This window comes from Zonotrichia leucophrys, chromosome 5, assembly GCF_028769735.1.
Source record: "Zonotrichia leucophrys gambelii isolate GWCS_2022_RI chromosome 5, RI_Zleu_2.0, whole genome shotgun sequence".
Taxonomy (NCBI): Eukaryota; Metazoa; Chordata; class Aves; order Passeriformes; family Passerellidae; genus Zonotrichia; species Zonotrichia leucophrys.
The window spans coordinates 34898704-34913991 of record NC_088175.1 but is presented as its reverse complement, the minus strand read 5'-3'; positions in this window follow the sequence as shown (position 1 = coordinate 34913991).

Below are 15288 nucleotides of genomic sequence, written 5' to 3'. Positions count from 1 at the left end.
GTCCCAGTTTACTCTTGAGGTGATGGAGTGATTATCTTCCTCTGACTCATTTATTTTTGCCTTATTTCTCAGAATGCCCAGCTTGGGGAGGAGGATAATAAATGCCACCATTTGATGTATTTCTCATGGCATGTACTACCCTTTTCTGGGTACTTCACAGGGAGGATCTAGTGGCCAGAAGGTGATTATAATTCTGGTCACTATATTTCTCAGCCAGAGTGAAAACAGTCAGCAAAATGCAAAATATTCCAAAAATACCCAGTTCTACTTATTCTAATAGGAGTTTGTAATTCTATTTTGGAATATAGTTGATGCCCATGGATCAGGAAAACAAATTATCTATGTACAGAGAATTGTCTAGAAATTCAGGTGTTTTGATCCTTCTGTAGCTCAGGTTTTGCATACACTGTTCTTAACTTTTTCTTTCTTTGATGCTTCTCATCTTATTCATGACAACTCACGCAGCCTTTGTTCCTTGATGACATGTTCACCTCCCTGGAACAAAACTTCCCTCGCAGATCTTCCTTTACTTTAATTGTTAGATTCCTCTGTAGCGCTGCAGCATGCTAATGGCTGCAGTGAACATTCCCCTTCTCCTCAGCCTACCTGGCTTGTCAGACATGTCTCACCCCTCGCTTCCAAGCCCCCTGAGCCCCCATCAAGAATCAAATCCCAATGGACTCCTTAGGCAGAGGCAGTTCCCTAACAAACTGCTGAGCCTGTGGAAACTGGTCTCTCAGCTCAGCCCACAGAGGGAAAACCATGAGCTTTGTCCTCTGTCTACAAGAACAAAAGTTGTGTGCACCAGGCTGGACCACTGGCACACCTCTCCCTGTGCTCAGCAGTGGGAAGAACATCGCACAGAGGAGGCTGAGAAATCTGACTAAACAATCCCTTTGCTTCTTGTTTTTTGTATCTCAGGAGATTCCATAGCCTTAAGTAGCATCCTTGTGCTTACCTCTTCTCATGTGAATTACTCTGCCACAAGAAGACTGTTCCAACAATTTGCTGAGTTATCTAACAGCTGTTTCATTCGGCCCACAGTGAACAGTTGACATTGTAATCATGGTGCCATGAGGTCTCATCTAGAGTTTAGAGATTGAACCAAGCTGTTATGGACTTCTGCCACCACTCAACAGAAGCAGAAGTGAGAAGAGTCTGAAAGATGACAAAAAAGATGGACACACTCTTTAGATGCCTTTGATTTCCTCTACAGGATGGGTTTTTCTAGAAGCGCTGATGAAATTCACACAGCTACGTCAGAGACCCCCGAGATTTGGAAGCCACATGGAAAGGAAGAAGGTTCTGTTAAGGGTAGAATACAGTGAGAGAGATTTTGAGTGGAGAAGGCATTCAGTCCATTCATGAAATGCAATCTTGATGTGCTTCCCACAAGCTGTTCTGAGAATTATGCGAAGACTGCTTACAACATGTTGTAGAAGTAAGGTCACAGCAAAGTATCTCTGCAAGACAATAATTTAATAGCAAAATCTCTGAGATATTTTCTGCCTGCTTATATAGGCAGATTAAGTTTTCCTTCCCAGAAATTGTATTTGATGTGAAATGTAATAGATACAGAATCATTGTCAAATATCATTTTTTAATAGTAACAGACAGCCAACAGCCTTTTGCTGATATTGCTAGGAAAACAAAGAAGCTCTCCCCAGACATTGAATATTATCAGTATTATCAGCTTCTACAAGTGACAGGCCAAAGATTTCAGATTTTTGTGTGTGCACTGATGCATGTACAGATACATAATTTAACTGTAGCTTTGGCATGTACTGCCACTGCATGGTTGCTTATTTTTAGCACATTCTGTTCTAAAAAAAATGGGCCAGAAGTGTGTTTCAAAGTCATCTTTGCTTGTTTCAACAGCTAATAATTAAATTGCTTATTTTTCTTTAAAGCAGTAGTAGAATAAGATTGGAACAAGTAATGACCTTTCTCACTGGCCATTCACACTGATACTGTCCAGAATCACATAGCTTTTTTATCTGTCACATCTGCCATAAGAAAGAGACTTGCCAAGGTAGAAAGATGAAAGCTGGTTTCTGGAATCCAGGTTTTAGGGACAGGTTCAGGCCTGACAACATATTTCACAGTCATCCTATCCACATATTTTCTCTAGATTCTGATGTAAGGTATGTATAAGAATGACAAAAGCATATACATGGTTTTCAGCTTCTGGTATTTCAGACAGGAATACTCTGTGATGGCAAAATAGAAGGTATCAGTAAACCTTTGGTGCCTATAGATTCTTTGTTCCTGCTGTGAGCTCTTCTGCTGACATTTTGGGCCTTTCTGTTCATTGGCTGTATAAAAGAGGCTTACTCTGAATGAAGACTTGGTAGTAGAGATCACATGGAGAATTACAAGAGCTTTTGCATTGCCTAGCTGTAGTTCATGCTTTAATAGAATAAAAAAAAAGGAAAAAAAGAGAAGCCCTTTAATATAATTGCCAACCACTTGAATAAGCAGGTGGGATTTTCAACCTTTATTTTGACAACTGAAGACACAAATTAAAGTGCCAGAATCCCGAAGGAAAAGCTGATATACATCTGAATGAAAGATGTTTGCACACTACTTTCCCTGACTCAGCCTACTCCACTTCATCAGGGGATGGTATCAGAGATACTCTGTTTCTCACTGAGGCATTTCACCAGGCAGAAGTGTGAGTTAACAGATGGATATGGGAAAGTTGTTCAGGCTTTTTTTTTTTTTTTTGAGGGAAACCCTTGTGACAGCCAGATTTAGCCTGAAGGTGTAAGCTCATGTTTTCACTTGTATTGACTTGTTATGCGATTCTGTGCTTCAGAAATGGAACAGTTTGAACAGAACAGTGCTCTAAAATAACTTTCCAGATCATAGCAAGGTGTTTACCTCATCCACTTTGGGCACTGAAATAGTCAGTTAGTAAGCGAAGACCACATAAGGCTGCCATGCGTTTTGTATAAGGAAATGAAATATTGTGAAAATAAAAGTGAAGGTAAAGGGCTTGTGCTTGCAATGACTGCATCTGACTCCTTATGCTATTGTGTGCTGTTGCCCCAGGTCGTAAAATCTTTAAGAAAGAGATTCTGTCTTCCTCCAAGTGGTGAAGTGTTCCTCCCCCAGATGGTTAAGTATTAACAAACCGCTGAAATAATCCTTTGCAGCACTATTAAGACAAAGCAGCTGTCTCTACATATTCATATGCAAAAAGAAAATAAAGAAGGAAGATCTGAGAGAGGAATGTAGGCTTGGTCCCTCCATCACTGTCACAGAAGCAGACCTATAGATATAAATCAAGCAAATTAAGTAGTTAAGGGAAGAACAAAGACTCAGTGTCTAAAAGGAAGCTATAAGACAATCAGCCTCAACAAAATGAGCTTCAGGGTGTGGTGCTTCATCTGATGTTAAGGGATGTAGAACTCCTGGAACCTCCAGACTTACAGGAGCACCAGCCAGCTGTGTGTGTAGTCTTTTGCCACAGTTCTACCCTCAGGATGATGATAAGGATCTAGCACGGTGGAGGGTCCAGCTAGTGCAGTGTAGAGTTTGTTGTTAATGATTCTGTACTGGGACACCACACTGCCCTGAGATTAAAATCTGTGGATTCAGGAGATCTGTGGGAAAAATATGGCTGTCTACCTGTTTCAGGAGGCTGCCATGTACCTCCTGTCACCAGCAACCACTGTAAACCTGACTGTTGTACATCTCTTCCATCCCTTGCAGCAACATTGGATGAACACTGCCAGAGGGTGGAAGACTCAGTACTAGAAAGTAGAGAGAAAGGACCAAAAAGCAAAAACTGGGGAGGAATAGGAAGGGTCTGAAGTATGAGAATTGGGCATTGGTGTGACTGCTGTAGCAGGATGCTATTAGATGCTACACTATAAGAAAAGTAGGAAAATTAGACGGAGTTCAAGAAAGCACCACATGAATGAATTAAGGGGTGTGAGACAGTGGATCAAAGTGTGCCTCAAGAAGGAGAGTCTCTTTATTGTTGAAAAGGCTAAGGGGTGTCTTGGTCAAAATCCTTAAGCACCCAGTTGTGAAATAAACCTTTGATGATAGAGGTTCTCTCCTGCTGAACAAATACTGTGTTACCAGGAGTTAATGGCCAGAAGCTGATGCAGATAAACTCAGAGTGGAAACGTTGCAGATTTCCAACAGCCAGCATAATTTATGTGGGAGCAGTCTCTAGGGGATTGCGCAGGGTCGTCCACCACAGGTGGTTTTGAAATCAAGATTAGAGTTGTGCAGATTGTTTTTATTGGACTATTTTTGTTCAGTTGTGGTCTACACTGATGTTGAACCACCAGTTATACACCGATGTGCTATCCTGTGTTGTTCCATATGTATATGGGGGGCATGTGGGATGTGAAGAGAATATTATTGTATAAGGCAAGTTTTCAAAAAAATCACAGTTCCTCTGAGAGCATCAAGGGGCCAACTGCAAAGAGAAAAGTAGCTTTAGAAGGTCACATCATACCACATAGTCCAGCAAAAAAACAATATCTCTGCCTTACCATGTGAATTGCTTTAGGTGAGGTCTCAGCACCTCAGTAATGCAGATTCAGAAAGGAAATGTCAGCTCCAGCTCAGGACAGACCCAAGTGTAAGAAAGAAAGAAAAATGTATCACTGGAAATGCAACTGAAAGGAGTGTTGTTTGGTAAAGTGGCAGACAAAAGGTTAAGTGTGAGCCCAATTAGCAGGTGAAGTTAAGCAAATGAGTAAATGCTTTCCTATATGGGGAGGGTATCTTGCATAGAGCAGATAACACACAGATAGATATCCTGTTTCCCCATTGAACTCTGCTAATTTGCTATTGAAAATCCAGGAAAATAGAGCTTGTTTTGTGTCTAACTCATCTTAATGTGAGAACTGGCTCTTGATTGACTGGAGAAGCAGAGCTTATTTCTGGGCAGATAGTTCCACTGCAAATGTACGTTTATTTCCACTAGATTTTTTTTATATCCACAGAAGATTTGAGAAACTTCAAAGCTTTCCGAAGTGCCAGACAGCAGAGTGCACATTGTGTATTTGCAATATACGGCTGCCTCCTAGAGGTGACAATATTTTTCTTACAGTTTCTGTTTAGCGTTTATAATGTGCCAGAGTTTCAACCTTTTGCAACACCAACGCTGTAAAGGATACTTTGCAGAGAAAATCTTTGCATCTCGTACTATTAGTTAAAATTATATCTCCAGCTGTGTTAAGGCTGCAAAGCCAAAGAATTCAAGAATTATGGTTGCCTGTAAAGCCTTAGCTCTATCCACTTTCATGTCAGCCTTGTCTTTAAACCTTTAAGTACAGGATAACACCATTTCATTTGAAAACGAACTGTGAATAGTTTGCTGATAAGATGCACTCTGATAATGAATCAGGGTTATATACTGAACGCATCTGGGTTTTATATGTGTCTCCCAAAGAAGAAGTAGATAAAGAAAAATATTATACCAAATTACTGGCTGATATTACAGTTTAAGCAGCTAGAAATATGCACCGTAATTACATGGGGGTCTTCTAATTTAATTTACACCCAACCTGTCACTTGTGGCAAGATCTGTGTGCTCATTTCCATGGCAAAATTCCATGGAAGTTGCATAGGAACGTGAGCACCACTGTGTGGCATTAAGCCAAAAAAAAAAGTCACCTACAACTGTTCTTTAGGAGGTACCACTGTGTGAGAAAGCCCAAGCAGGCAAGCAGCCCTTCAGGACTGGCAGCAGAGCCTGGAGGCTCTGCCTCCCACATCTGGCTCATCCCACTGCCTCTCTGACTGCAGATTCCACTGTCACTGCAGAAATACTCCAGAGAAAGATAGGGAAGACCCATCAAAAAATGCTGTCATATCTTTCACTGCACTTCAAGAATCAAACCAGCAGCAAAATAGCCAAAGCAACATCTGCCTTTTGTGTCAGTTAATTCCAGTTCTAGAGCAGATTGCTTTTCCTTTTAGAGTTACATACAGCTCTTGCCTTTCCAGTCTAAAATAGGGTGTCATCAAACAAAATCAAGCTTATAGATGGATCAGAACAGATGACTCAAGGTGTGGAACTGGTTGTGTAAAGGAATGAAAGAGCAAATTACAGCTCCTCAGCCTGGAAAAGAGATACTGCAAGGGAAGAGGAAAGAGGTCTCTCAAATCCTGAGCGTTTGGGAGAAACTGGCTGGGGATCAGCTTCCCAATTCCAGTATAAGAACTACAGGGAAAATTAAAGTAGGACTCACATTCAAAACAAGGGGGAAGTATCCTACTTGTTTGCCCTTTTCTTATGTGCTTTTCTAGGCAGCCACTTTTGGCCCCTGCCAGACAGAGGCCACAGGGTCAGAGGGACCTGTGGTTATTCTAGCAGATGTTACATGCCATATAAATTTTATTTCCTACATCTTTTAGGAAAAACCTCGAGAATCAGCTTGGTTTTTGGAAGCATTTTGACTCACTGACTCATGTAAAGTTGGTCTCTTATTGTTTCCTTCCATGTTTCCTTTGAGTCTCGGCAAAAGTTTTCATGTATCCCCTCCATCTGCCAAAGAGGCACAGGCAGGAAGGCACAGTGAACTGGAAACTGGAGACTGGAAACTGAGCTGCTCCATGTAGTCACTCACTATGTTTATTGGCGTTTTCTGCTGGCTACCTCAATCAGTAGAAGCTGCAAGTACCTCAGCAGTGGTAATTCTTAACATCTAATGGTGAATCACTTTTAGTCCTTATAATATCAAGAACAGTACAGGAGTATTTTTCCCTAAGATGACGTTGTTTGATCCTGTTCCTTGACATAGAGACAGAGAACAAAGAGGAGGAAATAAATGAAGATAAGAAAGAATCACATCTTCTAGTTCTGAACTTGAGAAATTATATTCTGTTCATGTTCACCTCCAGCCATTCCTTGTGACCCATAAGATTTTGTCAGGGTTTGAAATATTTTCCATGACACTGCTATTATACAAATTTCAGCCAGTACTCTGATAAAATAAGTTGGCACAAAAGATCATGAAGCCAGACCTTCCAGTCAGAGAAAAACACCCTCTACAAAAACAGCCTTTTCAGAAAACAGCCTCCAGCTATCAGGATAGATGCCTTTCACCCAGTAAACTGCAGGAGTGGCATGGATCTGTGCTTACAGTATCCTTACTCCTCTACTGCTCTGATCCGTCTGGCCTCCATGCCTTCTTCCTTTGAAAGAGTTTAGGTAGGGAGTTGGTTTTCGTTTTTGCAGAAATATATGCTATGTTTAGCTTTTCAGATTGAGATCACAATGAGATCTGACTTCATCCTGGACAAGTTTGGTAGGTGTTTGCTGCTCATAATTCATGTTGTCCAGAGAGGAATAGAGCCATAGGTCTCTCACATTTCACACTACTGGCAGCATATTTATTGACAGCTTTGCAGTCAGGCCTAATCTAAATGATCTTGAGATAGCCACCACCTTCACTTCTGTGGTGGAAATCACAGGAACATTGACTGTGATTGCCCCAGAGGGCTGTACTTGCTTAGTACACACAATCTTCAAAGACATTGGGGCAAAACCTTCCCCTAACATAAGACTGAAAAAGTTACATCCAAATTTGAAAGGAGCCTTCTCATATATGCTCCTTTCAGTAGCTCTAGGAAATTGCTTCCTTAATTTTCTCAACTGCCGAAATTATGCTTCAGAAGACTGTCCTCTCCCCAGTGGGCTCACTGTCTTTTTTCCCTGAGCACAACTGTGGCATTCAAAACTCAGTTGCATCCTCCCTCTGCTTTTATAAACCTTTCCCCCCTCCTTCTCTCTTCCCTTTTATCTATTCATTTTGTAGGTCTTCCCTTTTCTTCACCATGTGAGATTCCACTATCTATTGAGAGGATAGATGATTCTTCTTTCTCTGTACCTTATCTCCACTTAGTCTTTTCCTGATCCATTCCCACTGTCATGTTTCATAAATAGATTTCAGATCCCATACCAACATTTGGTTGATCTATTTTCTTACAATCTGAAATCTCAGGCTGATGCTGATGTCTTTTCCCAAGAGACTTCAAATGAGCTTAAGCCTAACGTGGTCATTTTAAAACTCATGATTTTCCCATGCAAGTTGCCTTTACCACCCAACATCTTCTCTCACACCACTATGTAACAAAAGCCCCCATCACTCAAGCCCGTGCATCTTGGATGTCCCCAACACGGCACACACTTGTTGCATCAGCAGCGGTTTGCACTTTCTTCATCACTGTCAGGCTCTTGTCTGTACAGCCTAACTCCTCTGAAGTACCTCTGAAGTTCCACTGAAGGAGTTTCATGGCAATATCAGGCAAAAATAAAGTTGATAAAGTTTAAATCATGCTGAAGCTGTGCTTTAGAGACTTTAGAAGAGAAAGAGGTTTTGTTCCAATAAAGTTTAAATTTTGCATTTCACCTAAATTGTGGCAAAATACATGAATCTTGTGTCAAAATTTCTGTTCAAAGTTGTGACACACTTGGTACCAGACCGTAGGAGGGAAAGGTCAGCCCCTGTCTGTGGAACAGGGACAGTTGTGTAATCTTCAGCAGTTGCATGGCAGGTGTGTAGGAGAGATGGCTGCCTACAACATCTTACCCAGTCTGGCTTTCTCTGCACAGATCAGGAAATGATGAGGGCATGGAAATCACACTATGAGTCATATCTAACTTTTTTTTTATAACAACCATGTAGATGGTATAAACATCCTGAAAATCTAGGTAACTTTGTTCCAGACACAGTGGAATGCACAGAGCCTACTGGGTCATACTTATGGTCCCATGAGGAAGCTCCCAAACCCGCTTTGTGTCATGTCACAGCCAGGGAAAAGACAAGGCACATGACCCCAGTCCCTGCCAAATGTGGCGCCATAAACACACGCATTGCAATTTAGGAAATACTGCTTAATGAAAGGCTTCTTTAAATCACCCTAGGATAACCATGGGCTGCAGTAACCATACACTGGAGTATGGAAAAAACATCAGTGTCTCCTAAGGGCTCGTAATTTAGGACAAGTGTCTTCAGTGACAGCAAAGAACATCCCCATTCATTTCAGTTTGTGAGTGCTTTAATCAAATACACCCATGAGGAGAGACACATGTGGTCCTGCTCCTGTGAGGACCAGTAGGTCAGCTGCCCTCTTAGTTTAATGACTGGGCAAAGAATGAGAGTTTTTCTCATTTCTTGGATTAAAAGGTTGACTTGACTATTTGATATATGTATTTTTTTTCTATTTGCATTTTACTGTTCTTTTCAGTTATGTCATTGCACAAACCAGCACCATAGTCCTTTTTCTTTCAACAGATCTTAAGATATCAGAATTGCAATGGTACGAGGCTACAGCCATAATTCATTTAATGGCAGGCCACAGAGACTGCCTCTATGGCCCTCATAAATTCTTGGAGAGACGAGCTCTACATTCTCTTCTCCTTTTTATGATGGTCCAAAACAAGTATTACATGGGCCTCTCTCTCTTGAAGATCAAAAGAGATTATCAGAATAAAGAAAGTAATAAATACCCCAGCCTTCTCTCATTTGCAGAGACTAACCACTTTGAATATTTCACATCATTCACTACTTCAATTTCCTACAAAAAGAATATATTTAAAGGAGAAATACAAATATCCACACAGAACCTGTTCATGACATTCTTATCAGAGATAGAAGGCAAATACATGTGCAAAGGATGGAAGCAGACCTTTAAGTAGAAGATTTCTCAGAGTGCCTTGACCTTGATTTGTTGTATAACTCATACTGCATCATGTGCAGATTTACAACAGAACTATCCCTGTAAAAAAAAGAGCTGCAGTTCAAATCTTACAGTACAAATAAATGGTTTTCCTGCATACAAACCTATGAACTGAGAGTCAAATCTGAGTTCACTGAGGAGAATTTAAAAGATTACTCTAAAGCCAAAAGGCTAGGCTCGAAGGCCCTAACATGAAAGTTTGGCCATGCATGTTTCTATCAGCTAGTTAGATAAATTTAAAATAAATTATATATGAAAAGATAGTTAGGCTTTTCTCTTTAGTGGAAGATCTCAAGGCAGCCTCTCTAATTTGTTTCAACTGCACTTGCTCTGAGGAGAGGGATGTGTTCACTGAGCAACAAAGGGAACCCCAAAAAGGACTTCAGAAATTGTAATTGTAGGTAATGTGTCAATGTGCCTTTAATGTGTTCAGTAACTAATGGGATAGTCGCTGCAGATGAGTGGAAAAGAAAGGCCCCTGTGGAAGCTTTTTCTTTAATGTAATGGCAGCTGTGAGCCAAGGTTAATGTAGCCACAGCTCCCTTGGGAAGCATCATGGATAGATAATTCATGGGTTGGGTAGCAGCCCCCTCTGTTCCCTGTTAGGTCCGCTCTTCCCTGAAGGAAGGTGAAAGCAACAGACTGGCACCCTCATGCTCCAGGATCTTTTCAGACCCTATGGTAAAAATCCTGAAATTCCTGGAGACCCAAATAAAATCACTAGTGGAAGGGGGAGAGAGATGCAGACATAAATGTACACATTCAGCTCCCCCTGCTGCAAAATAGGGAAAAAAGTTATTTCCTTTCCAGATGGAATTGGTGGAAGGGTAAATCCATAATGGCACATTATTTTTGGATGTGCTTTTAACAGGAGCCCTAGCATGGAACAGAGAAAGAGGCAGAAATGGATATCCCTCAGAAACTGAGAGGGGATTAAGGGTGGTTTTCAGATTAAATGGTTAAATCATGAGTGGCAGTGGTAGATTGTTTTCCTTGTAAAAACTAAAGCCCAGCAATGAGAGGTGGCAGGGTGGTTAGCCCTGGCCGAGGCTGCTCTGTGCAAACCACCCAGTGAGTGTTTGACAGCACAAAGCAGGAAAGCCTTCGGCCTCCCACCCTTCCTGCCCACTGCAGCTCTGCTGGTGCTGGTCAGCATCCCCTGCATCAAACCTGCTTGTCCAGTCACTCTCCCTGCTATCCCCAGCTCTGCTGCTGTCCCACCTGGTGGGGTGGCAGACCCTGCTGGTCCAGTCTGGACCCTCGGCCCCCAGGCCAGACCATGCCCCTCAGCCCCTCAGTGTGGCTGTCTGAAGCCCACCAGGCTTTGGCTACATGCTCACAGCAGACATGGGACAAAACACACTGCTGGCTGTCCTGCATGCCCAGGAATCCTCCACACAGTTGTTCTGGTCAGAGCTTCAGAGATCATTGGCTGCTTCTTTGGAGGCAAATGCTCTCTTTGGCAAAAGACTCCTGGAACATGCAAGTGGATTCTTTGTTTAAATAACTTTAAGGTTTATTATTAATCTTTCCAATGTTAATATTTAGCCACTAGTATCTGCCTGGATAGGAGCTTGCTTAAAACAAGAGCCGAGCTTTAACTTTTCCTGAAGTACTTTTCTGTGGATCCAGATAAAGTCAGAAGTTGCAGTGTCCAAACTCACCTGCTCAGGAGACATGAGAGGAGCTACAAATTATCCTCCCAGAAGAGGAAGCAAATCCATCAGCTAACCTGGTGCATCAGAAAAGAACAGCATGAGTGAAACAGCCTTCTCAATACTCCCACTGAAATATTAAAAAATCCTGCTTAGAGGACAGTTGGGAAGCAAATATGTGGATAACAAGCAAAGGTATTGAGACAGGTACTGAGACAAGCAGGAAAGTCAGAGAGCACAGCCTTTCTGACGAGGGACAAAGGAAACAGAAGTCAGTGCAGTGATATTTGAGTGAGGGACAATGCCCATTCCCTAGTGGATTCTTTATCGCGCAGATCTGTGTACTGTAGAGGCAGAGATGTGTTTTCCACTTGCAGCACACACAGGCAGCTCCCATGCACTCATCTGAGAGGCAGACATGAGACATTTCTTCTGCCTTAGTTAAACTGCCAAGCAAGCACTCACAAGGGTAACTTTCATGGCATGGTTACTGTAAGCAAAATTTTCCCTGTAGGCAAAAGGACACTTCTGCTCCCAGGAGATCAAACCAAGCAGGGAAGCTGTCTGGCATTGCATAATCTGTCACAAGGAGATCTCCCCAACTGGGGCAGCACTGGGTGTCTCCCTTCAGAGGGCAGAGGGACCACAAATGACCCCAGGCACTGCTCAAACAGCTTGCACCTTACCCCATCACATGGATTCCTTTGTAATCAGCATAACATTGCTCTGCAGGCTGGAAACACAGGGTAAACCCTTTGATCCATCCTTTCTTCACCTAAGGGCAGCAGAAAAATCAGATGGCTTCTCCTGATAAAACAAAGGAATTTGTTTTTTTCAAGGCAATCAGAAGTTCATTATTAGAATTGTACAAATTAAAGTTCCTGTTTCCATTCTCCTTCCCTCAGCCTAAATAGCCATTGATTGATAGCCATTGAATTACATATCATTAAAAATGCTAGTTTAATTGCTAAATTATGCTTTGCTAAATTTGGCCTTGAAATCTGATTTTGAAATTAAAATCAACATGTTTTCAACTTTCATTTTAGAAGTTACAATATTTTTACTATTCCACCTTGTTTCTTTACTATTTTTTTTTCTATCTCCATATTTTTATTTTGAAAAGAGGAACCCGTCAAAAAAAAATCTTTTTCTTCACTGTCCTTCTTCTGACAACAGACTAAAGTTCAAAGTTTCTAAGTTTGGCTCTTTGAATAGAGAAGTGACGAACCAAGAGCAAGCCAATGTTCAACATTTTAGGTTTGAATTCTTTCAATAAACAGTCAGGGCTAGGAGTGCAGCTGGAGCTAGTCATTAATATCATGGAGGATGTGTCAGTGTTCTGCTAAAGAACCTGCAAATCATGTGGATTCATTGCTCCAGACGGTGTTGGCAATGACATGGAAACCCCCAAAAATGGGAAGCAAAACAGAAAGTGGAACGGGAACCCAAGCAACTCCAGGTCTCCTCTGGGAGGTAGGATCCAAAGAAGAAATGTGGAGAGGGACACGAAGGACAAGTAAATCTGTGAATGCAGCAAGTACGGTTGTGGGCACTGGGAAACAGCTTCTAACTCCACTTTGACTTGTCTAGAGCTGTCTTTTGTAACACACGTCAGTCTCCAGCACAGGGACTTGAAGTCTGTGCTGGTTACTTGTGAAACCCTCAGGAGCTGCCAGCACTTCAATAAACTCTCAACCAGCAAAGTGCAGTACTGGCTGGCATTAATTCCTCTGAAATTGCCCACTCCTAATCACTGCACTCCAAAAAGGTACAGGCAACTTGGAAGGAATGAAAATACAATTGCAGAATCAAGAAGAGTGGAATCATTAGACTAAAGGGCTGAAAGTCCTTTAAGCCAGCGCAGAGAAAGCTTGTGTGGGGACTGATTTATAACTGAAAAGTGTCAGATCATAAAGACAGTGCAGAAAAGGAAGTGATTTCTGTGTGATTAGGGAACTTGGAATTAGTGAGAGGAAGACAAAAAGCACTGAGCTGAAAGTACTGCACAGGAGCAGATTTACTGGACAGAGGATGGGAGTTCAGAATCCATGAACCAAGAGCTCAGTGGAAACCAGAATTCCTTTTCCAAATGAAAGTGAGCCAAAATACTGAAATGTTGCACAAAGCAGACATTCTTGGAAAATGATACTGAGCAATTGTACCTAAAATAATATATTCCTGGTTCAGATTTGTCATTAACCCCAGATTGCAGATGTAATTGTGTGGTGTTTATTCATGTGATGCCAATCCACAGCAATTTCAGTTATGTGTTGTGGTCTATACCATTGCTTCAATGGTTGGTTTTAGTAAAGCCAGATGATTTTAAACTTTCAAGATTAGTTAGTATATTACCACAAATCAGTTATGGTAGCTATCACATAATTTCCACATGCTGTTTGGCATAAAGGTTTCTATTAGTTCCTGGAATTATTTTTTCCCTGCATTTCATGGCACAGCAATTAGTAGCAATTAGTGCAATTTCTTTCCATAATTAAATCGTAATGGTTTACGTTATACTTTGGGAGCTGTTTACAGTGAAAGACTCCAAAGAGAATAACACATATGACTAAATGACATATGACTGAGCAAAATCTGAAAGATTTTTGCAGAGTTGTTGTATCTTTCATGCATCTGCTGTTTTGATTTTGACTATATATACTTGCAGTGAATTCCCATATCAAAAGAGAAAACATTTTTTTTTTAATTGGTGTGTCTGTATATTATTTTCTTGGTTATGCCTACAGATTTCTGCAAACAAGTCTAATAGGCATAACTCCAAGTTTTGTGGTGTTCATTTAGGAGCAGTGCTATTTTTTGCTGAGAGACTTCTTGTGGACTATGACACTGTTCAAGTACTTCTTGAGATTCTGATGTTGGTTTTGGACATCTGCTAATAATTATTCACATGTTCAAAATCTGTGGAATCCCTACTGTCCACCAGAAACTAAGATATACTAAGAAGAGAACTTGGGTCTGACAAAACTTCCCACATGCTTTTCTTGTATAAATTCAAAGACAGATTCTCTTTGCAAAGTCCTTGTTTTGCTCCTAAGGGTGCAAAACAATTTCTGTGGCATTTTCTTTACTAGAGATATCAGCTTCATTGAATCTAGTAAAACTGTGTCCTGTTAATGCAATATCTCAATAAATTAGTGTGTATTTTGATTAGTGAAAACAGGTCTGCTGACAATGCCTCCCCCATCAGTATTGGAAAATAACCAAATATTGAATCTAAATAAGAGGCACAAGGTGCTAAGATCTTCAGAACTGGTAGGAACCATGAGTACCAGTGCTCCCTCTCGTCCCTCTCGCTCTCTTATGTGTTTGTTTTTTTTGTTTTTTTTTTTTTTGCCAGCTGCAACATTTACAGCCACATTCTTAAACCCAAAAAGCCGCCTCCCCCCTCAGCACTATTTGTTAGGTTATGGAAAGCATGGCATGCAGCAATCTATTTCATGAGCTGTTTAGTTTGTCAGTGTAGTAACACACCCAGGATAAAACATGCTATAAAACATGCTGCATCCTTTTTGCCTCACTCTTTCCTGAGCACAGGCAGGCAATCACTCATTCAGGAGTAGTATCTTCCCAATAACATGCTACAAAGATGCTGAAGTTACCAACCTTCCTATCTTGCTTTTTAAGTTTGTTTAATCCCCTCACTACCTCTGATCCTTCCTTTTGCTCCTGGACTGGTTTTCCCACCTGAGAGTGGTCTGATTTTTTCTTTTTTTCCTCCTAAATTCTAATGAAAGCAGATTATATTCAAGTTCCATGTTGCAGTGTGGTTTTGGTATGGTTTTGCATGCCAAAGTATTTGGAATCATGGACCTTTGTTTTGTCCTTACATTGAGTGAGAAACATGGAGAAACATTCTCCTACTGCAGACCAGAGCTGCACCGCTTTGCTTTAGCAAAAGGAA